This window comes from Neopelma chrysocephalum, unplaced genomic scaffold (assembly GCF_003984885.1).
Source record: "Neopelma chrysocephalum unplaced genomic scaffold, ASM398488v2 Primary Assembly neopelma1_97102, whole genome shotgun sequence".
NCBI classification, from domain to species: domain Eukaryota; kingdom Metazoa; phylum Chordata; class Aves; order Passeriformes; family Pipridae; genus Neopelma; species Neopelma chrysocephalum.
In genome coordinates, this window is record NW_020925744.1 from 2977175 (window position 1) to 2991856 (window position 14682).

General features: G+C 38.3%; 1 protein-coding gene across 3 annotated transcripts in view; it reads right to left on the minus strand.

The window, feature by feature from the left end:
• Positions 1-14682, minus strand: part of LHFPL2 (LHFPL tetraspan subfamily member 2) — a 124459-nt gene that overhangs the window by 37384 nt on the left and 72393 nt on the right. Inside the window, exon 1 of one of the 3 annotated variants that reach the window (XM_027671391.1) lies at positions 2479-2490. The exons of the other annotated variants lie outside the window; for them this stretch is intronic. The gene's annotated coding sequence lies outside the window, so the exon portion shown is untranslated. Of the gene's footprint in view, positions 1-2478; positions 2491-14682 lie in introns of those variants that run through there. 3 annotated transcript variants of the gene reach the window in all.

A 14682-nucleotide genomic window follows, 5' to 3' on the forward strand; every position in this document is an offset into this window, starting at 1 on the left:
TGCTAAATTCATTTGCTTGTAATAAAACCGATTCTTTATTTCCCACACCTTTCAGGAAAGGGGAATGAAAGCTGTTGCAGTTCAGCCTAAAACTCCATCACAGGTTCCCTTTATCCACCAAAATATAAGTTCTGCCTTAGAACAGAGATCATTCAACATTTTCCACTCTTAAAACAGTTTTTCATTGCTAACAACTTTGCCAAAATAGCAGTTTGGGCTGAAACTTCCCACACCAGATGCCTGCCTGAGGCTGAATTTTTTTGCAAAAGTTTCAGCCAAACAGTTAAGATGTTTTAGAAAATGAAGATACATTTTTCAGTATTAAAAGCTTCTGGTGACCTTTTGTTCAAGAAGCAAAGACCTGTAATAGTGGATAAAATCTTCTACTCCATCAGCCGGTGTGTGACATTGAGAGGTCCACATCTACCCTGATTTGGCAGCTGTAAGTCTTTCATAAGTTTGCCTAGTGACTCAAGCCTCCACAGTCTGCACCCTCACGTTGCACAGCTTTCCATCAAGCTGGAGTCCTGACCAGAAGAGCAGAGCAGTCACCATCCCTGGGAGACAGCATGTGATTTCAATCAGCTGTGCACCATGGCCGACTAGAGCTGAAATCAGAGCTGAAGGCAGGGCATGCTTTTCTCTCCTGCCAGTGACTGGGTTATGCAAAGGGCCAGGCGGGGGGGGGGGGCTACTTGGAAGGAAACAGTGAAGGAACTTTAAAAACTAAACCGAAAAAAACAATCCAACAAACACACAAAACCAAAACAAATAACAACCACACCACAGCTGGAGACTGGGTGGGCTGAAGGAATGAAGTGAGCTGGAAAAAGATGGAAAGACTGGATCAGGGAGACAGGACTTGCTGATGAAGAAACAGATAGGGTCTGTTCAGGGGACACCCCAACCAGCTTACTCAGGGATAGCAAGTGGGTGTTAACAGTAAGAGACGAAAAGCACCTAGAAGTGTATAGACTTTATTTTGCAAAAGCACCCTCAAATCTGGCATTTCCTGACCCATTAAACTCTGTATGACAGCATTCTTAAAGCTCTCTTGTTCTGCATCTGAAACACTACTTTAAGTGCCCATACACACATTGTGAAGAGTGAACTTAAGACGTAACAGCAGAGCCAGCCTAGCAGGGACTCTTTGGAGACTAAACCTGACTTTTTTCTTCCCAATCCCAGACACATTTTCCTTCTTCTCCCCCTGACTGTTCTGGTAGCCACTGGATCCCTCCATGGGGTGACTGAATCTACCAACCCAACAAAAACTGAATCAAGAAGAGAAGGGTAGGAAACAAAACCCAGGAAGCAAGCACACAGGCATCTTCTCAGTGAGAAAGCTGACTGGCTCCCAGTGAAGATGAGATGAACCCCAGCTGGCAGGACCAAACAACAGGAAGTGGGGGGGAGGACAGCAAGACCCTCTTCTTTTCAGGTAATGGCTTTCAGCATCACAAGTTGAAGGACATTTATTAATAAAATTACAGTGTGACATAACAATTGTTTAAACCTCCCCATCAATCAGGGCCCATAGGAACAGAAGCTTCTTCCAGAAAACATGACAAAACTATTGATATTTCTTTGGGAGGAGAATACCAAACATGTCACATGTCACACTACTCAAAGTCACATGCTGAAATTATTTCACTTCAGCAATGCTTCAGTGACTCACAGGCTGGTGTGTAGTATATTACCCACAAAGAACTCAGTTTTATTGTTTAACTCATATCTATGCAGTTTAAAAACAATAAAGTTTTATTTAGTCGCTCTGATTTTTCTGTAGTTCAGTCACACTGGTCCAGTTGTATCCAGAGGCACCCCTCCCACTTCAAGATTAATACTAGAAAAATAATTCTTCTGTTTTCCTTAAAAGTTCCTTCTTTACACACATTACAACTCAACTCACATTCACGCGCTACACTCCAGACAAAGTTTCGAGGAGTTTCCTTTCTACCGTTTTTTTCCTAAACAACAGCCTCCTGACCTTACCACAACCCCAAATCCTGAGAATTCTTGCAAAAATATACATTTAAACCCATCTCAAAAAAGGGGTCATTGATCCAGTCCCAGTTGTAATACTTGTGTTTGAAAACAGCAGCAGAGAGAAGCAGTACCTCTGACTCTGCACTAAATAGCCCACCCTTTTTTTGGCTCTGACACTGACCAGGTGGGCTGCTGTGACCAGAGTGAGTGACCCTGCTGCTTGCACTCAAGAAGCCTTGTGTTCTCACCAGCCTCAAGACATCCATGGGAAAGTGCTGGCAAGACCCCACAAAGTTTCAGAGAGACCCAGGGAGGGCAGCTTCCCTCATGCCATGGGCTCAGAGCAAGGACGCTAATTGTAAATGTGAAGCTATTGACCGTCCTAAGTGTGCTGAAAGACATGCACAGCTTAGCTCTCCAAATGGTTCCCTGCAGGTCAATCCTTTTTTCACAGACAGACAGACAGACCTGGCTGTGGCCTCTCCCCACTCCACAGTCCTTCTGGACAGAGCTGGGTCTGCATCACATATCTGCAGCATGAAATGCCCTGGAGTGGGGAAGGGATTGCCACACCACCCTCCAGCTACAGACTAGCACCATTCATCACACCAGCTGACAGATCAGACTTGTGCACTGGAGGAAAGAAGGAAAAGCAACAAAACCCCCACCACACACTGAGCAGTCTTCAGCAAGAATCAAAGATTATTGCATCACATTCTTCTTGTGATGCATTCAGGGCCTTTTTGGCCTGAACTCTCTTCCTGACCTCATCTACCACGACTATCCTCCAAGTTCCATCTCAAAGCTCATTTCCTCATGGGAACTCAACAGTTAGAAACAGTAGCTACACATGCACATTAAACATCTGAAACTTACACGGACTGTCCAAGTAAACTCTCAAAGAATGAGCTCTCCGTTGGTTTAATTATCCAGTTTCAGCAACCTACTTTGTTTCAGCCTGTTACTCTTATCTTCAATACATTCATTTTATTGCAGGATGCTTTTGAAACCAGAACATCCAAACATAGGATTACAGACACGATATCCCAACATAGGATTAATGACAGGAGGCCTCTGTTGGAGGCTTCTCTGGGCTCTTGGAAGGTGGAATACACTTTTTGAGAAACTCTTTCTAGACTGTCAACTGCCAAATGCTTTTACTATTACACACATAAATGAAAATATCTTTACACACAGTCATTAGAGTTGGATATACCAATCCTAAACACAAAACCTGTCCTCTTAGGGTTTTAAATAATCAGTGTTAACATTTATATCTAAATGTTCCAATTGCAATAAATATTTACTTTAAAAATGTTGCAAGTGTGTATCACATAAAAATAAAGTGCATCTGTAAGGTGTCTATAAGTGCACACAGTAGAGAAATCAACAAGACTTCCTCCAAATAATATGACCATTAATAAATTTGTATTTTTAAAATTTTGTTTTCCTTTTTCCCTTCAGGAAGACCAGATACTAACTTCAGTAATTTGGTTGTCAGATAACAGACAGGAAAGAATTTTCCCAAGAGAGATGAAAGAATTTAGGTAACACTGTATATTCAATTAGAATTCTCAAATGTTTGCATCACTGGCAGTTCCTGTGGGTGCTGGGGGAAAGATTAGGCTCGATTAAATTGCAGACTATGAAAGTTTATTTACGGATTCTGTTGTGAAACACAGAATGAAAATCTATTTGAGGTAAAGCTATTACCCATTAATCTGTTGGTAAAATATCTGAAGTCACTTTCCCAATTATTTTCAACCTAAAAACCCATTGTTTTAATGTGAGCTGAGAAATAAATGAAGTCCCTTGAAAGCATTGGATGGAGAAGTAAAAGGATAAGAAAAAATTACTTCAGTTTAAGAGTCTGAAGTAGAGATTCCACTGCATAGTTGGACAAAATACACATTTCAGATATGTTTGTCAGATGGTTCCAGTTCATTTAATAACCTCTTCTGCTCAACTGCCATTTATTTTCAGCACTCATTACTCATTAGCACATGCTAGATGACGAGATTTTTCTAATGTGAAAATATTTCCTGGATAGTTTGTAAGTCCTACCATATTCTAAGCCAGATGCCCTGAAGGTTGATTCAAAAATTGAAATTCTAAGGAATTATTTGCCAAATCTTCGTTCACGAAGCCTAGCCATGATATATGATTTCCCCCCCTCCCCCAATGTATTTCAACAAAGAAACTGGAGGTCAGAGAGGGAAGGACATGGAAATTTAGCAGAAAATTCCTTCTGATTCATTCTTTTCCTGAGATCAGACAACCAACAGTATTCCTATTCTTCATGGGGAAACTGAATGTACTCATTACTGTCAAAATAGGTTTTAAACCTAATATAACACTAGTGAATATAGATTTGAAAGATGTGTAAGTTTTTACACTCAATTACAGCAGAAGCAGGATTTAACCCATTCAACCCACTTCCCAAAATACTTTATAGGGAGAAGCATATTCAGCCATTCTTCAGATTTCAAAGCTGTAAAAGAAGTATCTGAGATAGATTTGGGGTTGACTCCCTTATTGTACCATGTTTCTGAGATGAAAAATTTGCTTTTGTTCCTAGAAGAGTTCAGACAGTCCAAGAGCAAGCATCTCTTTTCAGGAATTTGGATTTAGACACATTACAAAAGATCATCAAATGTATCTAAAAGAACAGCAACCTTTTGCTGCTAACTTGGCATGTGAGAACAACAAAAGCACCAAAACAATTAAAATTACAAGTCAGAGCATGAAACAATCCCTCCTTTTTTTTTTTTTGCATTGTCTCAGTTTGTCTAGGTTTTGAAAATGTCATAAATAACCTATATGCCAGAGAAATTGCCTTTCCAACTCACAATTCTAAGGACTTGTTTATGTGAGATACACCGCAGAGTTAGCCTTCACCCCTCAGGTCTAATCATAAATTATACTGCCAGGCAGATTTTGTTAAAGCTTTTAGCACTATTTAGCCATGGAGATTGAAAATAGAATGCCAAAATAGAAAAAAAGCAGTTATTGATGGAATATTCTATTACTTAAGTCACATGTTAAGGTCCTCTAACCGAAATCTGGTTTTAGTCACCCAGGCAAAAGACAGAAGTAAGCCCTTCCGGGCCTTTCACAATGTAATAGAGGCTGAAGAATCAAATTTGCAAAAACCTTGAAAGAAATGAAGGGGGGCCTGTGTTGGGTAGAGCTAATGGGCAAGAAGTGTGCATAGGATATGACAACAAGGGAAACACTCTGGGGTGGGTTAAACTGCCATTTGATGCCCGAATTCCCAGGTTAATGCATTAGCATGCCCAAACAGAGTAAGATCCTAAGTGAAACTTAAAGTTTCCACAGTATATTTGGGATATTTTCTCAACCATTCACCTCATTCTCCTTAACAGAAGCCTCTGGCAGTAATATGAGAAGTATCACAGCCTTCCTTACTTTCATTTTTGAAATGAAAACATAATTCACATAGTAGCCTATAAGAATATGCTTCTTTTTAAAACATTGTTACTTACATAATAAGCATACAAATGTGCCTGAGTTTTGTGTATATAGCAATAAATTTCTGTTTTGCAGGATTAAAGATTATAGTGGGCTACTTAAAAAAAAACAAAAACAACCACAAACAACCGTTTTGAGAGAAAGGTTCTCCTTGCTATGAAGAGTTCTTGCAAATTGAATTTCAATGCTTCGAACATTCAGCTTGCTGAAAAACACCATTCACAAAGCTGAAAACAATCCATTATTCTTCAACTGCAGCCATCAGCTAGAGCTGACAACTGTTTGAAACAAATTTGAAAATGATTTTCAAAATTTATCCACCTCAGTCAAGAGTCACTGCACTGCTTGTGTTTGAGCATATAGAGAAGACTCTCTAATCCCATAGAGTTAAAAGAAAGTAACATACAAAAAATAGATACAGTAGTTTGAAAAGAAATTCTTCTCTAGTGTAGTAAATTGTATCCAGCTATGAGATATATTATTAAGTGAGAATAACCTTTTAATGACCTTTTTAGCTCAACATTAATTCACTTTGTTGGTAGTTGTCTTTCTTTAAAAAAGATAAATAATGGAGCTTCTCAGATGTGGGCTGAATTGGTTTTCCTGTTCTGTTTCATTGCCATTTTAATCTATACTTTTCAATTGCTTCTAAATAGCTTTTTTCTATAGAGTTATAATATTAGGGAAAAAGAAAAGTACTTGTATTTATCCCTCCCTTGCTTGTCACTCACCTCTCCCCCACAAAGTGCAATCTACAGGCTCTCAGTTTATCACTGTTGTTAGTATTATCCTAAGAGCAAGGGAAAACTTTTTATATCTTTTTAAGACAATCTTTTGGCAAGTCAAACATAATTCTTTACGCAAAAAGCTGATGCCTCAAGTCAGATTTTTGTTTTAAGTAGGAATGATGCAAGGTTAATTTAAATTTTCCTTATGCTGTTTTAGGAGTTGATGAAAATTGAATCTGAAGCCTAGAAGTCAGTCCTGACAATAGGAAGAACTTTGCCACATTCATCAAAATTTTAAATTGCCTCCTTCAATAGCTAATATGAGAACATTTTAACGGATAAATAAAGCAGAATAATGTAGATCCAGTGGAGAGGTACTTAAAAAAACAGACCATACAAGTCATCATACACTTTTGTAGGCCTGCATTTGACTTTGGTCTACCAGTATAATCATAAAATGGACCATAGAACCACAATGGTAGGAAGACAAAACAAGTAGTTAATGTTTTGCCAGTGTATGCCCTTAACACTTTGTATCACAGATGGTGATAGGGATCTGTCTGATCCCTATCAACACATGTCTGCAACATATCCTTAGGAAGAAGCAAACTTCCACTTCAAGATCCCTCTCTCCAAGAGATCCTACATTAAATTCTAGAAAGCCAGCGATACTTTCTCAATCTCTAAGCAAAAGTTCTTTGTAATCATGTACCTTTTCCTCCAAACAAAAGCTCTGCTGCTCCTGGCAGACCCGATTTTTGCAAAACTCATCACATGAATGCTCTCAGGCTGGAGCAGCTACAGCTCACCTGTCATAGCCTGCCTGTCATACTTCCCTTTCACTGTTGAGATCCATAACATTTAAGTATAGATAAAAGAAATGAATGTCTCCATTATGGCTGGCATTGGAAGAACAAAGGAAAATTATGACAAACTGATGAGGAAAAAAAGACAAATGGAGACAACATGTTAGCTTTATCCGAAGATGGGAGAATGTATGGTGAAAACAAAGCATTAAAGTGGATGAAATAAAGAAATATAGAGATATTAACGGCTTGGGAAAGATCATGAAGATAGCTCATGTATATATGAGATGAAATCACCTAGCCCTACCAAATTTTCAATATATTTTTTTTTTTAGAAAGATAAGCAGTGTGATTCTATGTTTGAGAACCACAACCTCACAGAATAATGCTCTGCATAATTGTTTTTATTCTGTTCAAGTATTTACATTGTATTAGTGGAAGAGTAACCCATTCTCTTCTCTCCCTGGATTAAAGCATCACCACCAGTTACACAAGAAGTCATGGTTAACTGGAAACATCTGCTAAGCCACTTGCATCTCTGTTGCTTTGTAATACCCACTAATAACTCAGAAGGATCATATCTTACATCTGCTTGTCTTCCCTTCTACATCAAAGTCTTAATAGATAGCTTGTCAGTGAAGATGTCATTGAGGAGGTCTTGAGGAGAGGCACAGAAAGTCATCCCTTGACTGCTGCAGATGTTCCCTTCTGTACATTTGCTAATTGCTGCCTGCTGAGTTTTAACATTTTTGGAGCCAGGGTTTCCAGATGTCTCCTCCAAAAATTAATACAAACAACCAGGAAGTTTACAGAAGTAAGATGATCTAAAAATTTCTCTTTCCTTATGATTCTTTTTTCTGATATCCGCAGAGGAATTGTACACAACAAAACAGATTTGCTGCCCTAACATAAACAATGCACAACAACAGCATAGCAAATAAAAGTGCCCCAGATCACCACTCTCATGTACCAGAGATAGCCCCTGATGCTCAGCAGCAATGGTCAAGCCACTAGGCTACATTGCCTCCTCCTAGCACCGAGCATTCTGTTCATATGCTATCACCACATCAAAATGGGGAGCTAAGGCTTGGTCTGACATTAATGCCTATCACCTTCAAGGAGACATCTGTAAGGTCTGACAGCATGAGTGAGATACAGAACTCAACACACCAAAATTCAATGAAAATTCACCTCAGCATAAACTTGACCAACATTTTTCTGTCCATCCTATCCCACGCTGCCATCAAGCAAACTCATCTAGTTTATTTTCCAAAGAAGTCATCTGAACACAAAAGAGAAACTAAGATATGACTCACTGCCCCAAACTTTCAAATCATGTTTTATTATAAAATGAAACTCTGCCAAGACCCTTTATCAAATACCTCATTCCTATTGAAGAATGAATGTGTGGCTATTCTATTCTTACTTTAAAAACATATTAAAATAAACCCAAACAAAACAGATTGTACTGAGGAATTCAGCTTCAGTGTTTGCTGCATTTTATTCAAATGGTTTCCAAGGACTCAAATTGTTTCCAGTCAGGAACCCACAATGGCCTTTGATTATGATACAGGCATTTATTTTTCAGTGACAATTTTACGAAGATATACACACACAAAACAGGTCCCATGCAATCTGTATTTACAGACTCTCTTGCCTCCTGCCAGAAATTCTTCTTCTTCTTTAAATAAAGAACTACTGCTCTTCTTAATGAAATGAACATTTCTAAAGCCCCTGACATCTAGCTGCAATTAGGCAATATAAATTAAACCACAGTAATGAAGCACACACGACTCAGTTTTCTAACCAACATAGCAGGAAGATTTTTTGGAAGTATTCTAACAATTTTTAACATTAGTATGCAATATACTTTAGTCTGTCAAAAAGCTATTTTCCCTTCCTGGAAAAAAAATCTGAATTCTGCTTTGTTAAAAAAAAAAAATCCCCCCCAAAACAAAACCCAACCCAAAAATATGTAAAATAAAGCAAAACAACAACAAAAAAACCCCTGTGCACTACAGATAAAGGACATATATTTCTCTATATGAGAAACAGAAATCATTCAAACTTCCCACCATCACAAGAGTTAATCACCTCAACCACAGACAAGACTTTCAGGATCTTGACCTAATATTACTGAACAAGGACACACCACAGGGCTTTCAGCTGAAATGTGGCCAGCTACTTTTTTGTTCACTGCTTCAGAGCAAACAAATCTGTCTCTAGTTTGTGCCAGCAATTCCAGCAATGTCTGTAATACAGGCCTGTGAAAAATACTGATTTCATGAAGTTTCAGGTTTTCAGAAAGTTCACAGAAAATGCCTCACTAGCTTGAGATCAGGCAGTGTCAGCTGGGAGACAGCAAGTTGAAACAATTGCAAACTATTCTGGAGAATATACTAAGTGAGAGAAAACTCTCATTTATTGAATTTAGAAAGACAGCAAAAGTTTGCAAAACAAAAGGAATAAAACGAAAAGGAAAAATTACAACACGTGTTGGGTGTCCTAGGCACGCAGGGTTCCCAGGAACACACCCTCCAATTCAAAAGTCCCTCTTTTTAAACATTCCTAAGGTTCAACCCCGTTTACGTCTTAGAAGAGGCGTTCCCCGCTTCCTGGTTGGTTGTGTCGTGCTGGGAGGTGGAGTGTCCAGCAGCATGGCAGCTTCCAGGACCAGCCATGTGGTATAAGGGGTTTCCTTGCCAATATTCATTTACAGTTCCCTATTCTCATTCGCATGTTTCCCTGACACCGGTTCCAGGCTGAATCCGGCGTCTTACAACTCCGCGATACGCCCTATAGGTTAGTAAAGAAAAACTCTTATGTTAGTGATTTGTTAAATTCAACTGCTTGTAATAAAACCGATTCTTTATTTCTCACACTAAGTTAGAAAGAGATTCCATGAAAGCACATTTCAATGTGTCTTGGCCCAATATCCTTTTCCAAACAAGCATGGTGTACTTACTACTGACCAACATTCAAACTGTTGCTATAGAAGCTTACCGATCAGCCTCCCATCTGCTCAGCACCTCTCTATTTTCCTTCCATTTTTGAGCTAAAAGTCATCTTTAAAATGTGAGGATAGCAGTAAGACTTCAAACCTGAGACCACAGACTCTGCCAAGAACTAATGTTTTCTTATGAATCCTGGGATAAGATAAAACAACAAACCCATTGCTCACTTTCAGGAAGAACATCTTCAGGAAGAAGATCACACTTCACTGTTCCCTCTCCAGTCATACACCATTACAGAATAAAAGTAATCGCTCTCACTAAAGGCATAATAGTACCCTCTTTTTGGAGAAAGAATTACAGATTGTCCCTCAGACCTAAAATTAATGTTTGAATACTGATTATTTTTTATAACACATAAATGTCAGTTTAGAACAACAAAGAACCACATGAAGCAACTCTGCATTTCCAAGGTGGCAACTACGGGTAAACAAAATACAGTGCTAGAATACTGCACTGACAGAAGCTCCATAATTTATAGCTTCTACAACACTGTAAGCTCTGAAGGATATTCCTGCAATGGCTGAAAAGGAGCAGAAGTTAAGCAACACTGAAAGCTTTTCTCTGAATACCGCTGCAGGAAGGCTTTCCACTCAGCAAATAAAGGGCTGGAATCTGCTCTTGATTCACTAGTATTCAATATGCTGCACACAACTTACCAAATTCTGTAAAACCACAACTCCCCTTAGCCTTTTGTGCTTCAGAAAGGACAAGTGCCTGTGAAGGATTGCTCTGTACCAAAACAGCAATTGTTCTGCCTTGGAACAAAGGGGCACAATTCAATTTACCTTTTGAAAGGAGCAAGTGGACAATTCTGTTCGGTTATAACTAACAGATGTAACTACTATCTAGTACTAGATAACACTAATGCTAACATTTAAGAATTAAAGGTGGTAATAATGATCTGTGACAATGACTCTTATTTTCTTGAAATTATAAAGACAGGATGTTAATCAGCATAGCCATCAACCCTTATTGTGTAAGCCATCATGTGCAAGTCATCAAAATGCTTTAGCAACTGGAAAACTCAGTCTAGATCTTTATGAAGTGACGATCAGAATAATAAGATCACAAAGACTTGTGCATCCATTTCATTAAAATAATATGTTCCTTACTACAGTATAGACTCGATCACAAGTCAGCAAGCCAACTTGATTCCATCACTGCTTAAATAACTTTTCCATGGCAAAAACATCTATTCTGTTGTAATAACTTTAGATCAAATAATAAATGTTTTACTCAACAGACTTCCTTCTAGACTATGTCATAGAAATATCAAACTTAAGGCTTTGAGAGACAGATTTGAATCTGACTAGGTCTTTTCCTTCTTCCTTAAATCACAGAATTAATTTTTGTTCCAAAATAATTAGGGCAATGACAAAAGGTACAATGTTTTATGTGCTGTTCTCTGTTGCTCTCCTCTTCAAAACTTTCAAAATGTCTGTGGCTAATATCTGTTACATTACTCTCTGGGCCTCTTCTAACCCTGTGATTTATAGACTCTAGAGGTGACAAAAATGCATCAAATATAATGAGGAGAAAGAAACAAAGCTACATAGTAGTGCTCTGGGAACAATCTTTTTGCAGGATTTTTCAAATAATATGCCAAATTTTGTGAAGTTCTAGATGAGCCTTTTAGCGTGTATGTGCTTCAGTGTGTTTCAACATATACTTCACTGTTAAAGGTGTAGTTACTGCTCACTGAAGCCAACCAGAGTTTTTCACCTACCTTCAGCGAACACTGGATAGATGTGTACCTGTGTTACTACAGATACAGAGACACCCTTCCTTGTTTAAACTTAACTGCATGCACACAAACATCACAGGAATAGCTCTTGAAAAAGCCACAGCTGTTTCTCACTGCAAGGATTAAATCCAGGTGGATCATGTAACAACTCTTACAGCTGTGCTGATAATTCCAAGTTTGAACATCGCCAACATGTTAAAAATGTCTTAAAAAACTGAGTGGATTAGGCCACCCTGGTTGGAAAATCTGACAAAATACATAACTTCATATAATGCTCACTGATTTAGGCATGCTACAAATTGCTGGACCTGTACAATAGACACTGCATCATTGCACCCTTTGCCAGTTAGGAAACAGGGCTAACATACACAAACAGCTGAGCATATGGAACTGATCTACAGATTAAACTCAAGTGGAAAATGGTCTCATTTTCTTTTCACCTTGGAGTCTGCTATTCTGACTTCTGTTTCTCATGCATGAGATTGTAAATATTCATATGAATATTGAAAGCCCAGCTTTATGGACCTATTTTGGAAAGCGATCCTGTTATTAAATGCATTATATTTTATAATACATTAGCTTCCAATGAATTAAACTGTAAAGTTCCATTCATATTATTTAATATACTATGTTTAGTGAATATGAAGTCAAATTTATATAGTCCCTTAGTGAAGTATGGGCATAATTACTTAAATCAATACTTACTATTTCATCAACTGGCACAGAAAACAAAGTTCCATCCTCAAAATACCACTGCACAGTTCCCAGTGTTATTAATTTCATTTTTATTAGCATGGATAATACCACAAAAACATGCTGTTAGGTGAATCTACAAGCATGATCCTGTAAAGAAATGTGCAACTATAGCCGATACCTATCAAAACCAAGAGAGCTCAGATGATTTCCAGCTTTTGTGATTTTATCATGAGTGTTTTCCTTGAGTCATACGTTTAGAAGCCTCAGCCATGGTGCCCATAATTACATTGTACAATGTCATTACTGTAGTGAGGGGGAGAGGAATCTGCTATTTTACTTTTATGCATCAAGTCACTAAGCATGTAGGTGACACCCTTGGTAACAGGTCAGACTATCTGGTATCAGATTTTGTTGCAACAAAACCAAGAGACAGCCACAAAGGTGTTTTTCATCTGTTAATGATAATTTCTGAGTGACAGTGCACTAAGATCCACATACATGAATTCCAAAGTGTCTTCTTTGTTGTGTACTTTCCCTAAGGAGAGAACTCCCATTTTTTTCCTTTCAGAGAAAAGCAAGTATTTATTTATTGGACAGCTTATGATAGGTATGGTATGACATTCCACCCACATATAGGCTGGAACAAGTCAAAAACTGCAGGAATATAGATAAAGCTAAATTGTCTGGGGATTTTTGTTTTTTTGTTTTTTCTTCTTCCTTTATCAACCCAAAAAAATTAATGAGTACTGTCAGTAAGAAAACAACACTGGCAGGGCCTCTGTTGCTAAAAGCTGTTATTCTGTTCTATAATTTCAAGACCATTCAAATATTATTCAAAATGCATGTAAGAATCAACACTATCTAAATCAGACAGTGAGAGGGAAAGCATAAAAGTCTTGTAGTATAAACATGCTTATACATTTTAAAATTCAGCTCCTCTGTATATCCTTGAAACTCTTAATAAGTTTAGGAAAAGCAAGTGCCATAAACACATTGCCTTTCAATATCCACATAAACATCTGTAAATTCTAACCACTGTTGAGAGCAGACACAGCTATTCAGCACTGACCAAAACAGTTCAAATCAGTAGAGGAACAAGAGAAGAAAAAAAACTTCTGTTCTCATTTCCCACTCATGGCACCCACAGCCTCAAACCCAGACACTCATCACCTCGGTGTCAGCGAGCCCTTACACAAGGTTTCTCAAATTACTGCTTCCCAGTAAGACCTGAAACTGGCTCCCTTTAACATCTGTTAATCTAACTGGTTCCTATGAGCCCATAACAATTAAACCTGTTGTTGCAAGGAGCAACAGAGAAAGGGGATTTTATATATCCAGAGCTGGGCTCTTAGCAGAACAAATGGATGGCATTTGACTCAATGGCTCTCACCAAAATCCAGTTATTAAGCTGTGAGAACAAGCCCCAGATGAAGGTGATGGCCTCAGCAAGTGGGCTGAGCTCAATGCTCTTTTTAGCTGCTCTGTCACAACAGCAGTCATAAAGGGGGACCAAAGACTGCTGAACTTCTCTAGTCATCAAACCTAACAATCCTGGTGGAAGGTATGACTACTCACGGCAAATACGGATTTAAGAACTGTGTAAATAGAATTTTAGCATAATGTGTTATGACAACAATTTTTAGTAGGTCTGTAATAACAAGGAAAAAAAGTGGAATCAAAGTCCCTGTTTAGATTCAAAATATTTTCACAGAAAGGGAAGTAATGCAACAGCTGAGCAAACTGAGCTCTTTACTTATGCAAAAACACTTCAGTAGATTTCAAGTAGAAGTAACTCCTTTTTTTTTCCCTAAAGAAAAAGTGAAAATGGAACAAAGCAATAGCCTGGTCCCTTTTCCGCAGACACTTAAGGACAGCTCTCTGTGTACTCAGAGCAGACTCTCACCTTCAGAAAGAATTATCATACACCTAAGCAACATGAATAAGGGCTTGCAGAGCAGGAGCTGTACTCAGTATCATCAGCCTACTGTGTTAAGCAGAGGAATTAAGACTCCATCGCAAGTTTTGTAGATATTTAAGTCCAAACATCTCACACTGAGAGAGTAAGCAAGCCCTGCAGTTTTCTTCCAGTGCACGAGGTAATTACAGCTAATTTGTCGTCCTTTCTACAGTCTAGTTTTAGAATGACTTAATGAAACACTTCTCAAAGTGGTTTTGCTCTGTGTTCTTTGCTATACCTTCTACTGCAGTATTAC